Raw genomic sequence first — 7500 nt, forward strand, 5'->3', positions numbered from 1 at the left:
CTTTTCAACTTTCCCTCACGGTACTTGTTCGCTATCGGTCTCGTGGTAATATTTAGCCTTAGATGGAGTTTACCACCCACTTAGAGCTGCACTCTCAAGCAACCCGACTCTAAGGAAAGATTCACCTATCATCAATAATAATCACTACGGGCCTGGCACCCTCTATGGGTATATGGCCCCATTCAAGATGGACTTGGATGTATTATATAACAATAGGTTTATATTGAATCTTCCTAAACACTACATTCCCCAAGTGTCTGTTTATCAGCCACGGGGTTCAGTGCTGGGCTTATCCCTGTTCGCTCGCCGCTACTAAGGGAATCCTAGTTAGTTTCTTTTCCTCCGCTTAATAATATGCTTAAATTCAGCGGGTAATCTCACCTACTCTGAGGTCGTAAAAGTTTTTAGAAGTATTAAAACAAAAATTTTTTTTATATATTATGTTTTTGTTATATTTTATAAGTAAACAATTTTCTTAATTATTCATACTCAAATTTTTTTAATATTATTATATAATATTATTTTTATATTTATCTAAAGAGAAGAAAATAAAAAATAAATAATTATATATATTAATTTTTTTCGAGTATATTGAAAATTTTATTACAAATAAAATATTCCATAACAAAATATTAATATATAATATTTTTGTTTATTCTTCTTTATTTAATATTTTAAAAATATATTATTAATATCATTTATTATTAATATTATTATTAACATAAAGTTTTATAATATTATATATAAATGATAAAAAATAATATTGATATATTAATTTAAAAATGTCGACAAATAATAAAAAATATATAAATTTTAAATGCTATTAAAAACATTTTATATTTATTTTTTTCTTATATTTGGCGTAAAACATTCATATATAAATAATTTTACATTTCTTTTATAAAAATTTTATTTATCAATTTAATTAAATATGAAAAAATAAATTTTCTTTTTTAATTATTGATAAATTTCTTTTTCATAAAAAAAATTTTATGTAAAATAATCTTTTATTATATTAATATAATGTATACGACCCTCAGCCAGATGTGGTCCGGGAACAGTATCCAAGGACCGCAATGTGCGTTCGAAATGTCAATGTTCATGTGTCCTGCAGTTCACAAGTTGACGCGCAATTAGCTGCGTTCTTCATCGACCCACGAGCCAAGTGATCCACCGTCCAGGGTAATCTTTTTAAATTTTAAATGTAAGTATTATTATTAATAATAATCTTTATTTTTAATATAAAAAATAAAATTATTAATTTATATATCTTTATAAATTCTTTTAAAATAAAAAAATTTTTCTAGAATATAAATTATATATTTTATTTTAAATATATATATATAAATTAAAGATATTATGGTATTAATAAATATATACATAACATTTTTGATATTTTTGTTAGTGCTAGCTAGATATAATAATTAATATTTGGTATATTTTATAGAAATGTATTTATTTTTTTTTTATAAATTATTTTCTACATAAAAATATATATAATATTAATATGGTACAAAACAAATGGGTTTGTTTTTTAACATAATAACTTTTAATAAAAAAAAAGAAATATCAAGACAAAACATAAAGAAATTTAAATTTGAAATAAATTTTATTCTTTAAAAAAATTTTATCTTGTGTTTTCTTTATTTTTATTATATAACATAGAAAAATAAAAATATAGATTATATCAATTATAATCTTATTTTATTTTTCTTAATAGAGATTATATACATATAAACAAATAATTTCAATATATTCTATTTTTAATTTCACTTTTTTATAAGAGAAATTATTTATAGATTTTATTAATAATTATTGTTTAATAATAATAATAATATTGAATATAAAAATATTTTATATGTAACAAATATATTATTAATATTTATATAATATTCTCTATATTATATGTATAGATATATTATGTGTATAAAAAAAGTTTGGCGTATTACTTTAATATGATATCATAACCAAAATAAATCTCTTTTAACACATAATTACTATTATATATTTTGAGAAAATTACATATTAATATGTTATTTTGTTAAAAAAAATATTTCTTATCAATAATATTTTTATTTTTTGGAATATTTAAAAACAATACAAAAAATATAAATAAATATATTTTATATATATCGTTAATGATCCTTCCGCAGGTTCACCTACGGAAACCTTGTTACGACTTTTACTTCCTCTAAATGATCAAGTTTGGTCATCTTCCCAGCAACATCGGCAATATCAGAAATATTGCCGCGTACCAGTCCGAAGACCTCACTAAATCATTCAATCGGTAGTAGCGACGGGCGGTGTGTACAAAGGGCAGGGACGTAATCAACGCGAGCTTATGACTCGCGCTTACTGGGAATTCCTCGTTCATGGGGAACAATTGCAAGCCCCAATCCCTAGCACGAAGGAGGTTCAGCGGGTTACCCGGACCTTTCGGCCTGGGAGGACACGCTGATTCCTTCAGTGTAGCGCGCGTGCGGCCCAGAACATCTAAGGGCATCACAGACCTGTTATTGCTCAATCTCGTGCGGCTAGAATGCCGCCTGTCCCTCTAAGAAGAATTATTTGTACGCCGGCAGTAAAAACCACATCAAAAAACTGCGTACCCATACACCATAACATATGCAACATAAAGCACAATATATACAAAATATAATCTTGATCGTTAAATCTCAAAAATACATGCATATATAAATACAATACATAACACACATGAAAATGAATGAAATGGGAAACAAACAGCCGATGGGCCTTGAGATGCCGGTAAAGTACGTCTATTTAGCAGGCTAGAGTCTCGTTCGTTATCGGAATTAACCAGACAAATCGCTCCACCAACTAAGAACGGCCATGCACCACCACCCACCGAATCAAGAAAGAGCTCTCAATCTGTCAATCCTTCCGGTGTCCGGGCCTGGTGAGGTTTCCCGTGTTGAGTCAAATTAAGCCGCAGGCTCCACTCCTGGTGGTGCCCTTCCGTCAATTCCTTTAAGTTTCAGCTTTGCAACCATACTTCCCCCGGAACCCAAAAGCTTTGGTTTCCCGGAAGCTGCCCGCCGAGTCATCGGAGGAACTTCGGCGGATCGCTAGCTGGCATCGTTTATGGTTAGAACTAGGGCGGTATCTGATCGCCTTCGAACCTCTAACTTTCGTTCTTGATCAATCAAAACATTTTTGGCAAATGCTTTCGCTTCTGTCCGTCTTGCGACGATCCAAGAATTTCACCTCTAACGTCGCAATACGAATGCCCCCATCTGTCCGTATTAATCATTACCTCGGAGTTCCGAAAACCAACAAAATAGAACCGAGGTCCTATTCCATTATTCCATGCACACAATATTCAGGCAAAATTTGAGCCTGCCTTAAGCACTCTAATTTGTTCAAAGTAAACGTACCGGCCCGCCTCGACACTCAATTAAGAGCACCGCGACGGGATTGCAATTGGGGGCTGCCCCCGCTCTTAACGGTTAAACACTTACGACAAATTACATAATAAAAATATATATAATGCATTAAATAAATAATAACACTAAAATATACTTTATACATAATCTGTACCACCCACCGGTAGGACGTCCCACATAACATGCTAGTTAAACAATGCGAGCATTGAACCAACAGTGTAGGACACAGATTCGACTACGAGCTTTTTAACCGCAACAACTTTAATATACGCTATTGGAGCTGGAATTACCGCGGCTGCTGGCACCAGACTTGCCCTCCAATGGATCCTCGTTAAAGGATTTAAAGTGTACTCATTCCGATTACGGGGCCTCGGATGAGTCCCGTATCGTTATTTTTCGTCACTACCTCCCCGTGCCGGGAGTGGGTAATTTGCGCGCCTGCTGCCTTCCTTGGATGTGGTAGCCGTTTCTCAGGCTCCCTCTCCGGAATCGAACCCTGATTCCCCGTTACCCGTTACAACCATGGTAGGCGCAGAACCTACCATCGACAGTTGATAAGGCAGACATTTGAAAGATGCGTCGCCGGTACGAGACCGTGCGATCAGCTTAAAGTTATTCAGAGTCACCAAATTAAACGATGCAAATTAAAATTTACACCGATTGGTTTTGATCTAATAAAAGCATTCCTTCCATCTCTGGTCGGAACTCTGTTTGCATGTATTAGCTCTAGAATTACCACAGTTATCCAAGTAAATGTGGGTACGATCTAAGGAACCATAACTGATATAATGAGCCTTTCGCGGTTTCACCTTAATTTGGCTTGTACTGAGACATGCATGGCTTAATCTTTGAGACAAGCATATGACTACTGGCAGGATCAACCAGGGAACTATTTGTATTTATAATATTAAATATATAATAATATACATGATATTTTTGTTTTCTTATTATAAGAAAAAAAATTTTCATACAATAATTATTAATATATAATAATATTATTACAATTTCATTTTAAATATCAGATGGTCTCACCCATTACTGATATAAATTTTTTTTTTTTTATATCTCTATTGTTTTAAAATTAATAGAAAAAACATATGAGATATATATATTATTATTAATTTTTTTTTTTTTCAAATATATATTTTATTATGTCATTTATATAATTTTTTTGCTTTTACAAAAAGAAATATATAACATGTTATTCATAATAAATATTATTGAATAAAAAAAAAAAATAATAATTATGATTTTTGTCAGACCATCACCAAATGGGTCTTAAAATATTTCAAACATTTTCTCATACTCGTCGCTAGATTGAAAGCGTCATTTATTTTTTAATTTTATTTAAAAAGTTAATTTTAAATAAAAAACGTTATAATAACACTTAATATTCTCGCTTGGTATGAGGTGAGTCAATGTAATATTATTTATAAAAATAATTTTTATATAAATATTGTGTGCTCATATGGGAGTGTAAAGTTTAAAACTTATAACCCATGAACTTGCTTTGACAAAAAAATTTATATGTTATTCTATTTATAATCAATAATTTAATAAAAAAAAAATTTTTTTTAAATATTGATATAAAAAGATATACATATAGAGGTTTTTTTACAAAATTCTCATTAATTTTTTTACAAAAATAATAATACAATATTTAATATCAAAATAATCCAAACTGATTACCATCCAGACTATTATCAATATATATAAGATTGTATTATTATTCATTTCAATACATATTTATTAAAACTGAGATAAAATTTCATATATTAATAAATATGCATGTGTAAAAAAAAAATTTTTTATATAATAATTGAAAATGTTTTTGCTATTATTTTATATACATACATTAAATAATTGATAACAATTTAATACAATGTACACCTAAAAAATAATAACAGCATATACATATTCGAAACATTACTAGCAAAAAAACCAAAATACAATATTAAATATCAAAATAAACCAAACTGATTACCATCCAGAATATTTTGAGTATATATATATATATAATTTTGTATATTTTGCGTTCATGTTAATAAAATATATAAATGATACATATTTGAAAAGTGTTATTCTTCTTTCTGTTTTTTCGTAATATCATGGTGTCCATAGACATGCAAAAGCGTCATACCAAGCCATATACATACCTACACCACCTTTGTTGAATGATACACGAACAGTATGAAAATTAAACAACATATTCAATATCATTTTATATTATACTAAAATAAATGTTATTCTATTAAGAAAGTGTATATTTTTAAATTTGGCATTCATTACATAGTCAAAATACAATAATAATATAGATGATACATATACGATAATTGTTATTTTTCTTTCTGTTTTTTCGTGATATCATGGTGTCCATAGAATTGCAACGACGTCATACCAAGCCATATACAACTCTACACCACCTTTGTTGAATGATACACTTAGAGTATGAAAAATAAACAAATTATACTATATCATACTATATCATATATGTAAGACTGTTGAACATAATACCACAAAATACACTATTTCATATAGATATACATTCATTCTTGTCAACATAAAAGTACGTTATAAATGATACATATACAATAAGTTTTATTCCTCTTTCTGTTATTCCGTAATATCATAGTGTCCATAGAATTGCAACGACGTCATACCAAGCCATATACAACTCTACACCACCTTTGTTGAATGATACACGGACAGTATGAAAAATAAACAACCTATTCTATACCATTTAATATCATACTAAAACATGAAACAAATGTTATTCTATTAAAAAGTGTATTATTTTATTATATTTAGTATTCATTACACAGTCAACATACATAAATGATACATATACGATAAGTGTTATTCCTCTATCTGTGCATCCGTAATATCATAGTGTCCATAGAATTGCAACGACGTCATACCAAGCCATATACAACTCTACACCACCTTTGTTGAATGATACACGGACAGTATGAAAAATAAACAACTTATACTATACCATACTATATCATATGTGTGAGACTGCTGAACGTAATACCACTAATACACTGTTATACATAGATATACATTCATCTCATTAACTTACACGCACTATCCATCATATATATTAAAGACATTACACCCGGTGCTTCAAACTCAAAATATGATAATGTTTAAAATGGCTTTAAACATCATAAACTTTACAGAATAATCAAAATTTAAAGAAAAAAATTTTTAAAAAAAAATTTTTTTCAGCTAAAAATTTTTATTTTGGGACCAAAAAAATTTTTTTTTGCTTTTATCATATTTTATTAAATGAAATTTATGCATTATAATAAATTATTCAATAAACATTAATAATTATAATAAATTATTAAAAAATTTTTGGAATTAATGCAAATTTTTAGAAAAAAATGTATATTTTTTTTTTATATACAAATCGTACATGTTATATTGCGACAGGGTACCGGTATAATACATGTGATACATATGTAGATTTTCGAAAAAAATTTTATCCTTTTAAATGGTCCTAAATACTATATAAAGGTAAAATATATAGAATTTTTCGGGATTCATTAAAAAATTTTAGGGAAAAAATTTCATTTTATTTTATATACAAATCGTACATGTTATATTGCGACAGGGTACCGGTATAATACATGTGATACATATGTAGATTTTCGAAAAAAATTTTATCCTTTTAAATAGTCCTAAATACTATATAAAGGTGAAATATATAGAATTTTTCGGGATTCATTAAAAAATTTTAGGGAAAAAATTTCATTTTATTTTATATACAAATCGTACATGTTATATTGCGACAGGGTACCGGTATAATACATGTGATACATATGTAGATTTTCGAAAAAAATTTTATCCTTTTAAATAGTCCTAAATACTATATAAAGGTAAAATATATAGAATTTTTCGGGATTCATTAAAAAATTTTAGGGAAAAAATTTCATTTTATTTTATATACAAATCGTACATGTTATATTGCGACAGGGTACCGGTATAATACATGTGATACATATGTAGATTTTCGAAAAAAATTTTATCCTTTTAAATAGTCCTAAATACTATATAAAGGTAAAATATATAGAATTTTTCGGGATTCATT

General features: G+C 28.1%; 3 non-coding genes across 3 annotated transcripts in view; all 3 read right to left on the minus strand.

Moving 5' to 3' along the window:
* Positions 1 to 395, minus strand: part of LOC123304288 — a 4577-nt gene extending 4182 nt beyond the window's left edge. The window contains exon 1 of the ribosomal RNA XR_006536322.1: positions 1 to 395. This exon is cut by the window's left edge and continues 4182 nt beyond it. This is a non-coding gene — a ribosomal RNA (large subunit ribosomal RNA).
* A 635-nt stretch (positions 396 to 1030) lies between these two features.
* On the minus strand, positions 1031 to 1185 carry LOC123304290. The gene has a single exon (XR_006536324.1). It is a non-coding gene; the product is annotated as a 5.8S ribosomal RNA (ribosomal RNA).
* A 951-nt stretch (positions 1186 to 2136) lies between these two features.
* On the minus strand, positions 2137 to 4292 carry LOC123304286. Its single transcript, XR_006536320.1, has one exon. It is a non-coding gene; the product is annotated as a small subunit ribosomal RNA (ribosomal RNA).
* Between the last annotated feature and the right edge of the window lie 3208 nt (positions 4293 to 7500).

The sequence above is a fragment of the Chrysoperla carnea genome (assembly GCF_905475395.1).
Source record: "Chrysoperla carnea chromosome X unlocalized genomic scaffold, inChrCarn1.1 SUPER_X_unloc_38, whole genome shotgun sequence".
Taxonomy (NCBI): domain Eukaryota; kingdom Metazoa; phylum Arthropoda; class Insecta; order Neuroptera; family Chrysopidae; genus Chrysoperla; species Chrysoperla carnea.